We start from the raw sequence: 15597 nt of genomic DNA, 5'->3' as shown, positions 1-15597 counted from the left end.
ATCAATTAAATCGATTAAGTTATTTATTTTTATTATACCCCCACTCCCTTCACTCTACTATCCAGTTTTATTTCTATTTATATTTTTTTCTTCTTCTTTCTCTATGAAGTTCTCTATGGAACTTCATTGCACGTTTCCCATCCCATTTAATTTCTTTGATAGACCGTTAACGTTTTATACGAGTTTCATAATTATCTCATCCCTTAAGTATTAGGTTTTCTTTTTTTTTTTACAGCATTGAATTCTTTCATTAATTCCAAAAAAAAAAAAAAAAAAATCTACTGGTATGTCATTTTTATTAAAAAATTTCATTCCTCCCCGCCCCCCTCCTGTTCCCATTTAAAAGACGTTTGAATTATATTTTCAACGATTTCTTCAAATAAAGTGTGTCGAAAGTATTTTTATTTTTCCTTTTTTCTTTTTCATACACAACCTGAATAATTTATTATACTATTATACCAAATTTATTTTTTTATAAATAATTTTTATTTTCTTTTTTTTTTTTTTGTAATTTTAATTTTTACGAGCATCTATTAAAATTTATTTTAACACAATCCCGTTTGTATCTATATGGTCTTCGTGTGTGTATGAGTGTGTGCGTATTTTTATTCGTATGCATATTCTTTTGAGAATGTACACCTTGCAATCTTTAACGACTGCATTCTTGCCGTCGCATCCATCATGTGCATCAAAGTTGAAAGCAGGATTACTGAAATAAAGACGATCGAGAGATACGATTAATAAAAAAAGAAGGTTAACTACTTTTTATACCATAAATGATATACTTATAGTTAATACGTCATCATTCATTAGCGTACTTGTAACTTAATTATTTCCTTCCCCCCTCCCCATCCTCCATTGCTATATTTTTTTCTTTCCTTTTTTTTTTTTAATTCAAAATTACTTTTCCTTCATACGATAAGATCTTTTTGAATTCTCGTATTTTTTGATAATAATTATCTTTGTCCTCGTTATTTAGTTAACATAATATTTCTCTTAATTAATTATACGACTATAGGTATATGTTTTTTTTCTGGCTAATATTTTTATTAATATTAATACTCAGTGATTGATATTTTTTTAAATAATTTAATATTTAATTAAATTTAAAATAATGTGTTCTAATTTTTTATTTATATATGTATTTATTTGTTTGTTTATTGGTTTAGACAATGAAATAAAATTACTAATCAAATTTATTTTAATAAATTAAATCATTCAGATAATCTTTTTATTAATTTATTAATATAATTAAATTTAAAATAATATATTTTATAATATTTTATTAATATATTTATTTATTTATTTGTTCATTTGAAAAATAAAATAAAATTACTAATCAAATTTATTTTAATATAGTAAATAATTCTCAGATATTTTTATAATATAATTATTATTATATATTTATATATTTAATAATATAATAATATAATATGATAAAATAAAATATTAATAATAAAAAATAATATAATAAAATTATATAATAATAATTTAATAATATTATTTTTTATTAATAATATTTTATAATTTATATAATAATAATAATTTTTTATTTCAATAATTTAATATAAAATTAAATGTAATATAATTTATTTTAATTTTTAATTTATATATATTTATTTATTCATTTATTTATTTAAAAAATAAAATAAAATTGCTAATCAAATTTATTTGAATAAATCAAATAACTCAAATTCATTTAAATTTTCTCGTATTTCTTGTTTCTCTTGTTTGTTGTAATTGTTGTTATTTCATTATGATATTTGTTAAATGATTATAAACGTTATATTATTATTGATAATTAATATTAATAATTTAAACAAATAGAAATAATAAAATAAGTATTAAATAAAATCATACGATTTGTAAACGATTGAAACAACTTGTACCGAGATAGGAATATAATATCTCAAAGAGAAAATTACAGGATGATTCTAAGTCAAAGTTGTGTCTTATAGTCGAAAAGGGCACGCAACATTTCTCCCAACGTGTACTTAGCCCTTATTAGTAAATAAAAGACCGATTATCGGTAAATAAGGGACATTAGAGCGTTTATTAAAGTCTATTATAGTATTATACCAGTCATTCTCTAAGCTAATGGGTCTTTAATCCTAATCTCGTTAACGCATATACCTGTCTTTTAATTACAACAATTCTAAATCACTTTAATTTACACATACACACAAATACACACACATATAAATAGACACAATCAACGTACAAACGTTAGAACAATTTTTATTTTAATTATAAACACAAATAAAATATTTATTGCGTATTAGAAAATAAATATTAGTAAATATTTTTGAAAATATAATTATACCAATGCAAAATTATTGATATATACATATTTAAAAATGTACACACAATCACAAACATATATACAATAGACGTACAAACGTTAGAACAATTTTTATTTTAATATTAAACACAAATAAAATATTACAAAATAAATTTTAATAAATATTTTTGAAAATATAATTATACCAATGCAAAATTATTGATATATGCATATTTAAAACTTTTTACTTGTATCTAAAACTTGATAAAAAAAATTAATTCGTACATAAAACAAATGGAATAAACAAATATTTGAAAAAAAAAAAATATATGTTTAAAATAAATTCGAGTAATATATTTTTCTTAATTTTTTTTTCTTCTTCTTCTTTTCTAATAAGTCTACGACCTTAACTGTAATTTCATGCAAAATAAACGAGGACAAAGGATACTTTTAAATACGTATATTTCAAATACTTTTCTAATTTTTTTTTCTTTTGTCTTTATTCTTTTTTAAATTTATCGTCGTTTAAGTAAACTACCATGATAAGGTTAAAACCCATTGGGTCCGGTTATTTTCTTCGACAAATTAGTCTTTAACAATAATTAGTCAGTAAAAATGTGTACACTTTGGTATCGTTTAGTATATTGTTTCGATAAACTGATATACACACACACATATGTCTGCATATACATGTGTGTATGTGTGTGTGTGTGTGTGTGTGTGCTATCATTGAACGTTTTAAATATGACGTTTTAAAACAACACAATCGATTGAAAATTACTTTCTCGTTGTTTTTTTTTTAACATTTTTTATTAATTTCTCATCTATTAAGAATAAACAAATTAGGAAAGAAAAAAAATAAAAAAGAAAAACAAGAAGTTAAATTTAAAAATATTTCCAGTAAATTATGGCCTGTGTAATATTATTATTACATTAAATTTATTTATATTTAAACGTTTTAAAAAGAATTTGTTCAACTGTCTCTAATAACACCCATAGAAACTGGTCAACTTGTTTTTTTTTTTTTTTTTATCGTATCACCAACTTATCTTGGTCATTTAATATAAGTAAGTAGATATTTTTGTTTTTTCCTTTCATTATTTTTTATCTAACCGTTAGTCATATTGTTTATTATTATTATTATTATTATTATTATTATTATTATTACTACTAATATTATTATTATTATTATTACAGAAATTGATATGAAAATTTGTATATTTGTGTAAAGCTCAAGTATAAACGCTGATTTATTATAATATTTTCAATTATTTTTCATATTTATTCATTTATAAATAAATATCATGAAATATTTTTGAATGTTATGTTTATATAAATTAATACTAAAATTATTATTAATGAAAATACATCATTTTCATAACATCCTACCTTTTACATTTGTTATTTATGTTAAATATAGTCTTGTCATTCCTAATGATTGCTCTATTGCAATTAAATTTTAAAACGAAAAAAGAAAAGAAAAACAAAATAAATAAATAAATAATAAAAATTATTATCAGAAGTCTTCCGGTTCCGTAACAATTTCAAAACACGATGTATATTATACCTCAGTAATATAATACTTCAAACACAGAGAGATGAAACATCATAAAACATATTAAAAATTACCCCCTCTCCCCCCCCCTCCTCCACCATAAAACTCTTCCCGTACGTATTCCTCTTGATTTCAAATCCCATAGAAAAAAATTTCCAAAAAGAAAAATGTAGTAATAATAATAATAATAAAACGAAGAAGAAGAAGAAGAAGAAGAAGAAGAAGTTGAACGGATCCGGTCTTTCGTTTGACTTAAACCCCATATCCCTCCCCATCCCCCCCCCCCACCCGCCTCTTCCTTCTGGTTAATCTTTCGCGGCGTGTGTCGTATATATTTATAGAGACAATAAACCGCAATTATGACCACCATAACCGACTAACTAGCCGCCTCTTATGTCAAGGATTACCCAACTTTTATTTTTTTTTCTTTTGTTTTTTTTTTGTTTTGCTTTTATTTCTTTTTTTTGCTTTCTTTTCAACTTCCAATCGAACAACCCTTAACCACCCTGTACCACATCCTTTGAGTTCTCAATTCTTAGAAATTTCTTCATATAAGGAGACTTAAAGAAATAAAACAATAAAAAAAAAAAAAAAAGAAAAATTTATAAAGGAAACAGGTAGCTTGTTAATAAATTTCGTAGAAATCGGTTCTAACCTATATTTGTTTGTTTGTTTTTTTCTTTCAAACGAAGCATTTAAAAAATTGTCGTAGATATAAATGTTCTTGTCTTTTTTCTTTTTCTTTTTCTTTTTCTTTTGAACACAAATTGCAATTTGATGATTTTTTTCAACAATGTCGTTACTCTTGTATTTTCTTTATTGTTTTTTTTTCTTTTTTTTTTTCTAGATAAGAGAAAACTAACAATAAATTATTAAAATGAAAATAATGGAATAACGGATGGTTTTAAAATAATGAAATATAATATTAATTCTGAGCTTTCAAGGAAAACTTTTCTAATTTTTCAATTGTCTTAATGTAACCAATTATTTCTTTAACTTTGAAATATTTTTTTCCATTTTAAGAAAATAATTATAAATCTATTATAACATTGACTTAATATATTTATGGGTAAATAGAAAATTTTGTATTTTTAAGAAATAATACAACAAATTTTCATTGGACAGTAATAATTATTTGAAAAAGTTTATGAACTTCAAAACAAATCAATTGTTTATTAGTAGATGAAAAAAAACGTATGTAAAAATACGATAAAATAATTAAATATAAATCGCGATTTGTTTATTCGTTAATATTCAATTCATTATCTTTAAATAATAACCTTAAAAAAAAAAATAATTTAAATTTTGTATAATTTACTTTAAAATATCTATATTACAAAAATAAACATATTAAATATAAAATAAATGTTAAAAATCTAACATCTTATAACATATAATTAAAATATTAATTAACAAAAATTAATATCTTACACAATAAATAAATTCATTGCAAAACTTAAAGAAGTTAACAATTTCGTTTAATCCCAGTACAAATAAAACTTCTTATGAAAATTGTCTACATTGAAACATTCATCCCGAAAAAATGATATTTCAAAAACTGTTTAATCAATTGTCTCACATCGTAGTATTATTTTTATCATTTTTAACAATTTGTTTGTTATAAATATTAATTAAACAAAAATATGATTAACGTAATACAAGATGACCACCTATATGCGATCTCGTTATATTTTAACGACAAGCAACAGAAATGTTGAATCCAACGAATCAATCTAACGACGAGCAACTACTCGTTCGAATCAGAAGTAAAGTCAGGATAGTTATTCATTTATTTTCTTTTTTTTTTTTTTGCTTCATTTTTTCATTCCACGTGTATCATTGTTTTTCTCTCTTTTGCTAAAACCACGTCTGTTTCCCTTACTGCTTCGGTTAGAAACGGATTTAATGATTATTACTGCGTCGATGATTGCATCATAAAACAACATATTGCTCTACCTGGAACTCAACAGAGATACGATGAAACTCACAAGCTTAGGTAGAGAGAACTACTACCTAACATAACCTCGAAGGGCGATAATAGAGTTGCCCTCGTTTCCGGTTTATATACATCAACGTTATATTGTATATAATTTCACTTAAATCATGAATACTCTCCAAGTTTTATCTGAAATAACTAAAACATTTATTTGAAAAACATATTTTAAATATTGAAATTTGATTAGAACATCAATGAAGTAATATATGAATTCATTTAGGTATGAAATTGCAATTTTATTAATCTTAAAAATTTGTTTTTATGTTTTTAAAGTGATACAAGTACTTTGAAAAATATGGTTTTGATAACAGTGTTTTTGTATTTGATATAGTCTACTAAATCAAGTTGCAATTTCATATTATAATTATATAGTTATTTTAGGGTTTAACTAGTTAGTTAACTAGTTATTAATGCAGTATAGCTATTTTTGTGTTTAACTATTAAGTTAACTAGTTATTAATGTAGTATAGTTATTTTAGGGTTTAACTAGTTAATTAAATAGTTATTATTAGGAAAACGTATACAATATAATAAATATAATTTTGATTAAATGATAAGAACATCAATGAAGTAATATATGAATTCATTTAGATATGAAATTGCAATTTGATTAATCTTAAAAATTTGTTTGTATGTTTTTAGAATGATGCAATTACTTTGAAAAACATGGTTTTGATAATAATGTTCTTGTATTTGATATAGTTTAGTAAATCAAGTTGCAATTTCATATTATAATTATTTATTTTTTTAGATTATTAATATAGTATAGTTATTTCAGGGTTTAACTAGTTACTTAACATTATAAAAATATCTACAATAATATAAATAGAATTTTAATTAAATAATTAGAACATCAACTAGTTATATGAATTCATGTAAATATGAAATTGCAATGTGATTTTTCTTAAAAATTTGTTTCTTTATTTTTACAGTGATACAAGTAAAAATTTAATAAAAGTAAAATCTAATAAAATTAAAAAAAAAAAAACAATAAATAAAAAAGAACTAAAATAAGCTTTAAAAAATTATTCAACAAAAATATATTTGAATAAAATTCAAACAAAAGAATTACAATTTAATTAACAATTCTATTATTGAACAATTGCAAATGAAATCAAATAAAAAAATAAATAAATAAAGTAATAAATAATAAAGAGATTAAAGTAAAACATCCTAAGAATAGAAACACTAAGAAATAATGTAACTGGTCTAAGGTCTCCGATTAAACGTCGAGTATTATTAAAAAGTGTACAATTACAGTAATATACATCCAAGCACTGATTATACCACTGGCAACGAGTTCTTACGCATTTACTACACTCCTTGTGTATCCTAGATCTATGTGAAGCGTTAAAAGTCTTACCCCCTGAACTCACCTAACACGCAATCATAAATATAATATCGACTTTTGCACACATATGTACTTCCCTAAGAACAACACTATATTACAAACTTGAACACAATTTAACCCTTTTTTTTCTAAACACCAACCCTAATTCATTACTATCTTTTTTTTTCTATCACACATACACACATACACGTATATTCATATGTGAATATGAATTATTGAATATAAATATGAAATCATATATGCACTGATGAGCCCAATTATAAATCATTTTTTAAACATTAATTTTAATTCATTACTATCTCTTTTTTTATCATACACATATACACACTTATCTGTATTTTTATATGTATTAATATGAAATATAAAAATATGAAATAAATATAATTTAAATGTTAATATTAATCTAAAATATATAAATATGAAATATACATATGCTTATAATATAATTAAAATATTAATATAAAATATAAAAATATGAAATATAAAAAATATGCAATCATTTACATTGATAAATTTAAATTCACATTTGTTCTTAAAAATATTTAAATTTAGAAAGAATTTACAAAAAAAAAAAAATATCATGTGGGCAGATCACACGTGTTAGAAGTGAAATCTTCGACAATCTAAGTTTCGAGAGAATGAGACGACTGCAGAATATCAGGAGTAGGATAATTGTAGGGTTTATTTGTTATAATATTATTATTATTATATTATTGTTATCACATTCAAAAATTATTATACGTTTTATTGAAAACATATATAAATAGATGACATATTACACAGTAAGCAAGTTTTCAATTCAAAAAAATTAGACGAGTTGCTTCTGGTAACTAAAAAATGCATGGTAACTAAACAGCTCTGTTAGTGTAGTAGTATAGTAAGGTTTTTTTCGAAAAGTAGTGAGGTTTTTTCCGATAAGTCCGTAGGGTCTTTCCGATAAGTCCGTAGGGTTTGTTTAATTAGGCCTCGTAGAAGAGTCTCGTAAACAAGCCTCGTTAAAATGCCTCGTAATCGAGTTTCTTATATTTACAAACTTCTCTATTTTATTGAAAAATTAGTATAAATTTCCTAAAGACGCAAACATTATAATTAAAAAACATGTCTTTGGATATTTATAAAAAAAGTATTCTACAATGTTGTCTAATTCTTTTTCTCTCATGTATCTTATAATCAATTTTTTTTTTTGTAAAATTTTGCAGACAATACAATTATTTTAATCTATATATATTTCATAATCATTAATAAGAATAATATTTACGAAATAAATAATTTAATATTAATTTTTCAATAAAATAGAAACATTTTTAAATAGAAAAGAAATGACACGTTTCGTAAAAAAAAAACAGACCACGCACCTTCTTTCTTTATTTAGACCGTCGGTTCGTTGGGGCCTTATTCTTATGTCGCATACCTACGTGCTTATCTCTGTTTATTCTTCTACCCTTCTATCGCTCCTACCGACAATTAGGTTTAGTATCGAAATAATATGTGTCCACTCTTTGTAGTATGCAGTCGCACACAAACACACACATATACAACCAGAAGCGATAACTACGAAGCATAGCATAAAGAGAAGACCGAGAATAGGAAAAACTGTACAGCTATATTCCGTCTCATTCCCTCGCAGTCTAAATCCTATGTTTGTCTCTTTTTCTCTCATTATTTAGTATGGCAGCCGTTTCATAGCTTCGTTACATAGCTCTGTTTCCGTTATTTACTTTTCAGATCACTCCCATTCTAAAGAAGTTTTCACTTAAAAAAAAAAATTGTATTCCAATTATGTATGCACAAATGAAACGTTTTAATCAACCCCATCAATTTTAATTATCAATCCTAATATTTTTTTCTTTCACTTGTACATACACACACATGTGCATATATATGTATGCACATAAGGATGTACATTATGGTTGTATTTGTTTCCCTTGATCAGAATATAGAAGGTTCAAACAATTATGCTAATAAGTTATTAAAAAAAGAGATAGAATGAGAAGAAATATTCGACACCTTAACTTCTTTGTTACATACAATGTATTCTCTTTATTCTTTTTTTATGTCTTTTTTTTTTCTTACTTTACTAACTTACATTAATTATACCACCACAACCGTATAACACGCTCGCTCTCGCGTTTTGAGAACGTGACCCCGTGTATCGTAGCTCGACAACATCCGCCCTGAATTAATTGAATACTTTACACGCGAACCCATTGCAACCCTCGTTACCATCAGAAGTTACCACAGACCATCGGAAGTTCGACTTGAAAAATGATTGGTTTTTTTTCTTCTTTTCTTTACATATTCATAAATAATTTTATTTTTATTTTTTTTTTTTTATTAAATATTCAATCGAATTCTAATCATTTTGTTAGATTTTATTACGAATTATCGACGTTTCGATTGATTGTAAATTGTAAATGTGATTATCAAAAAATTTGATTTAGAAAAATGATCAACTATTTTTTTTGTTTAATTATTCATAAATAATTTAATTTTTTCTATTAAATGTTGAATTAAATTCTAATTAAAGTGAAAATTTCTTTAGAATGGGTGTGATTTGAAAAAATGTAACGGAGCGGTAGGCGGCGATGTAACGATGCGGTAGGCGGCAGTGTAACAGAGCAGCGGGCGTCTATGAAACAACCACGATACTAAATAGAAAGAAAAATAAATAGAAAGAGAACAAATAAACAACATGTGTACAGATCACACGTGATAGAAGTGAAACCTTCAGAAAACTAAATTTCGAGAGAATGAGACGAATGCACAGTATCAAGAGTAAGGTAATTGTAGCATTTATTTATTATAATATTAATATTATTATATTGTTACAACATTCAAATAATACAATAATTATTAGATAATTATAATATAAATAAATTAATATTTTTTTATTCTATTAATATCGAATTAAAGTCTGATTGTTTTTTTTTATATTTTATTACAAATTATCAAAGTTTAGATTCATTGTAAATTAAATTATCGAAAACTAGATTTGCCAAATAAACGAAATATTAATATTAGAATCATAAATAATTATTAAATTAACATAAGATATATTTTATGAGATAACTATGATTTAATTATCAAAGAATTGTGACATACGTTTGACTTGATCATTTTTCGAATGTTCATTTATTTTATATAAACTAAATAATAATAAAGTATATCTTCAAAATACACAATAAAATAATTTATTTTAAATTTATCAAATTATTTGTATACTTTCCTAATAAAAATTAACATTAATTATTTAATATTTTACGTAACATTAAACCATCATTTTAAGAATAAACTTTCTCAACTATATCTTCAATGTGACAGAATTTTCATACGTGTATATGTGTATAATGTATAACACATTTAATTAGTATATAACTTATGGGCATTTACCTTTATAATATGTGTGTAAAGACTCCATAAAAATGTCTTCTTAATTATCAAAGAATCGTGACAGGTGTTATCTTGATCATTCTTCGAACGTATATCACTTTCCACTTATACACAAACACTAACGCACACGCGCGCATCACTATATGCATATAAAATAACTAGAAAAATTCGTCAATTTATAAACGAAATTAATTGAATATTATTTCTAATAAAATGTACACCACACCACACACACCTCTCTCAAACTAAACGTAATAACTGCGAAGTGTACCCGAAGATCATCGAATTACCTTCCGAACGAACACGAAGGTCAATGTGTTTACAAGTTCAACGTTTAGATTCTTAATAATATAAAGCAATAATATTGAAGTATAAGACAACAGCTGTGGTATGGGTAACGTATATATACATAAACAAAACATTGAACACGAGATCGTGATAACAGTTTTTCGTTTAATTTAACCTTTACTTTCTCTTCCCCTCTTCTCATTCGTCTTACTTGTTTCTATCTTAACAGACGTGTTCTAAAGTGCTTCTAATACGGGTAATATACATTTTTCTTATCACATTTATATTAAATCTATAATGTTTTATGTCGTTTTTTATTTGTAATGATGTTCTTTACTGATTCGTGCGTGCATCAGAAGTACATACACTTGTACACATATGAATATCATTTGCATAGAAAATTAACACGTACCCGTATAATTTGATATAAATTTGATATATTTTTTTTGTTTATTTAATACCGATAGATTATTATCGTTATCGAGTACACATCGTTTCGTAGTTCTATCGATTAATAGTTTTCTTTCCGGTGTCGTAGAAAACTCGTCGTAATTAGATTCCAAGATTATATGTTAATTTCAATGTAAACTTATATATATATATATATGTTAAATTATTAAATTGTTTTTTAAGGTAACTAAGATTGTATCATTTTAATATTTTGTGAATTGTATTGTGATTTGATTGAAGTGAATATTTGTATACCAATTTCAATTGCATTTTGAAATAGTTGAAAATTATTTGGAAAAAAAAGAAAATACGTTTGTGCTCGGTTCAGTCGAAAAAGAAATAGAATAAATTATTATTATTATTATTATTATTATTATTATTTTGTTCTATACTATTGTTAAAAACGAAAGCAGTGGCAATAAGAAACAGACTAATTGCGGAATTAGCATATTCCTTGAAATATTTCGACAGCACGCGATGTACCTGGGGGCTGGTTCCATGTTTCTTCAAAGAATTTTACTATCCTACCGAATTCACCATTAAAACTATAATACTATTCCAAATTTTATTCTATATTTTTAAATCTAAATCTCCCATACGTTGAAATTTCACGTATACGTTGAAAAAAATGATAATTAATTAATTTTTAAAAATTCGTATTATTCTATTAAAATCAATCTTTCATAATATTGAATATCACATTAACATTTATTGATATATTATCAACACATAATAATTAAATTTTAATTAAATATATCATTTTTTGTGTTTTTAAAATTACAGGTACACTCATATCAAGATTGTTTGTTTCTAATATTTTATTAATTAATATTAATTAATTTATTAATATTTACTAATTAATATTTTAAATTTACTTTTCAAATTGAATTATTAAATTTAATTGTATAATTTAGTTTATTTTTATTCTTCTCGATAAAAAAAGAGTAGTAATACTAGTATCACTAGGATTATAATAGTTGCAATATTGAAAATACTATTTTATTAATTACTATTAATTAATTTAATAATATTTATTAATTAATATTTTAAATTTGATTATCAAATTGAATTATCAAATTGAATTATAATTTAGTTTATTTTTATCCTTCTTATTAAAACAAAAATAATACTAGTATCTCAAGAATTATAATAATTGCAATACTTTGAAAATACTAATTTATTATTTAATATTAATTAATTAATTAATATTTATTAATTAATATTTTAAATTTGATTATCAAATTGAATAATTAATTTTACATAGTATTTGTTATCTTCTCAATAACAAAAATAAAAATAAATACTAGTATCACTAGAATGATAATAGTTGCAATATTGAAAATACTATTTTATTAATTACTATTAATTAATTTAATAATATTTATTAAATAATATTTTAAATTTGATTATCAAATTGAATTATCAAATTAAATTGTAATTTAATTTATTTTTATCCTTCTTATTAAAACAAAAATAATACTAGTATCTCAAGAATTATAATAATTGCAATACTTTGAAAATACTAATTTATTATTTAATATTAATTAATATTTTAAATTTGATTATCAAATTGAATAACTAATTTTACATAGTATTTGATATTTTCTCAATAAGGAAAATAAAAATTAATACTAGTATCACTAGAATGATAATAGTAGCAATATTGAAAATACTATTTTATTAATTACTATTAATTAATTTAATAATATTTATTAAATAATATTTTACCGAAATTTTAGTATTTAATTGAATAATTAGATTTAATTGTAATTTAGTTTATTTTTTATCCTTCTTATTAAAAAAAAAGTGATACTAGTATTATAGGAATTATAATAGTTACAATACTGAAAACATATTAATTAATTTTATAATATTTCTTAATTAATATTTGACCGAAATTTTATTATTAAATTGAATAATTAGATTTAATTGTAATTTAATTTATTTTTATCCTTCTTATTAAAAAAAAATACTAAGATTAGTATCTCAAGAATTATAATAGTTGCAATACTGAAAACACTATAAGATGACTCAATCTACGTGTGAAGAATAATTTTAACATCGTTATGTTTTTTTTTTTTTTTTTTTGTATAAATAACCGAAGATTTACGCCCTAACAATGATATCTTTTCATCCTACGTAAATACGTAGGTGTAAGTTATCAATACACATGTATGAGTGTATACGTGTATATAAATGATGGTGCGCCATAAGTTCTCAAAAAAAAAAAACGTAATAAGAAAACTAAATTGAACTCTAGTATATATAGATGTGATATATATATATATATGTGTGTTTGTGTGTATGTGTGTGTGTTCTTCACTATATTTCAAAAGTCTTTAACAAGAGTAAAAGATAGAGTGATCTTATCTATCATTATGGTTGAGCTATTACGATGATCATGTGATCATGCTATTGTCCTGTTAGGTGTCACCATCTCAACCTTTCGATCAATCGTTTTAGCAAGTTAATATTATCGTGGACTTCCTTTCTTGAATCATATTTATACTTTGATTTATTTATTCATCTTTCATTATTCATACTTTTGTAATATACATATATATATATATATATATTTTTCTTTTTTAAATTAAATACAAACGTTGAACCAATGATTGATGATAAAAGGTTATGCTTTTTTTGTAAAAGGTTTTCAAAAAAAAGAAGAAAGAAAAGGTTAATCAATTTTTATATTTTATTTAATAATTAATGTCTCAAAATCAAATCATTTGGATTTATTTATTCATTTTTTATTATTCATACTATTATAATATATATATATATTTTTTATTAAATTAAATACAAAATTTAGACCAACGATTGATGGTTGAGGTTAAGTTTTTAAGTGTTTTGATTCTAAAATAAAAGAAGAGAAGGGTTTATACACTTTTATATTTTATTTATTAATGAATATTTCAAAATTAATTCAAATTGATTTATTTATTCATATTTTATTATTCATACTATATATATATATAGATATATTTTTTATTAAATTAAATACAAAAGTTAGATCAACGATCGATAGTATAGGTTATGTTATTTTTTAAAAGTTCGTAAAAACAAAGAAAGAAGGTTTAATAAATTTGTATATTTTGCTTATTAATTAAATATGTCAAAATCAAATTAAATATTATTTCATACAATAATATTTACAACAAAATAACATTTTCATTTCATATATATATGAATTTTATATTATATATTTTTTGTTAATTCTATTATTAGAAATTTAATTACGACCTACAAATGACCGCAAATTCAAAAAAAAAAACCTAATACGTTAATGAACAATTAAACGAACAACGTAGAACTGCAACACGGTGGAAATAACAATCGAATTATCTATTGAAAAATTATTAATAAATATATATAGATATATTTTTTTTCCTTCCTTTTTAAGTATTTTTTTTTTATCCTTATACTTTTCTTCTTCATCTTCTTCTTCTTCTTCTTCTTCTTCTTCGTTTTTAGTATTCTTATTTTTTTTTTCCTTTTTTTTTTTTTATTCTTCTAGACGTAGCTGGAAGATGGTTGCAAGTGTCCTACGTTTCCCATCCGCGAGTTTCGAGAAATCGTAAATCGTAATGGGCATCAACTATCTGTAATTACTGTAGATTGCGATGATATCGATTATTATTCCGTCTTATTCTTGTCTCGTACAATTCACAAAGCTCATCCATCCATCCATCTATCCATCCATCCATCCATCTATCCATCCATCCATCCAAACGTTCGTCTTTTCTACCATCTTCGAGATCCACAACTCAACTTGTGCCGTTATTGTTGTCTCGTATATGAAATAAAAAATAAAAAAAAAATGATCGGAAGATTAAGACGAAGGTATTGAAAAGAATGAAATAAAGAATGATAGGAAAAATATGAAAGATAAGATGAACAAAAATAAAAAAAAAAATTTAAAAAAAGGATAAATAATAGATATAGAAAAATGATATATAGCCACCTATGTACACACACACAAGCACACATATATATATATACGTATATATACGTACCTAAAAACATATTTAAAGTCCTTAGTGTGATAGGCACGAAAATATGCGGTTAATAATTGGCCGATTTTCCATGGAAATAAACAGAGAGAAATATAATTTGTTTGTAATATTACAAGATATCTTCATTGATATCTAATAATGATCGATAATGATCCAAGTATGAGAATATTTTTGCTTTATGCAACTCTAACTTTAACAATACGTTCTTAATTTTTTTCTCTTTTGTTATTTTGCAATTTTTATTTTCTTCTTGTTTTTTTTTTTTTTTTT

This window comes from Polistes dominula, unplaced genomic scaffold, assembly GCF_049000335.1.
Source record: "Polistes dominula isolate Pdom_NZ unplaced genomic scaffold, Pdom_raw_medaka contig_32, whole genome shotgun sequence".
Taxonomy (NCBI): Eukaryota; Metazoa; Arthropoda; class Insecta; order Hymenoptera; family Vespidae; genus Polistes; species Polistes dominula.
The sequence above is the reverse complement of the archived record's forward strand: the minus strand, read 5'-3'. Positions refer to the sequence as shown.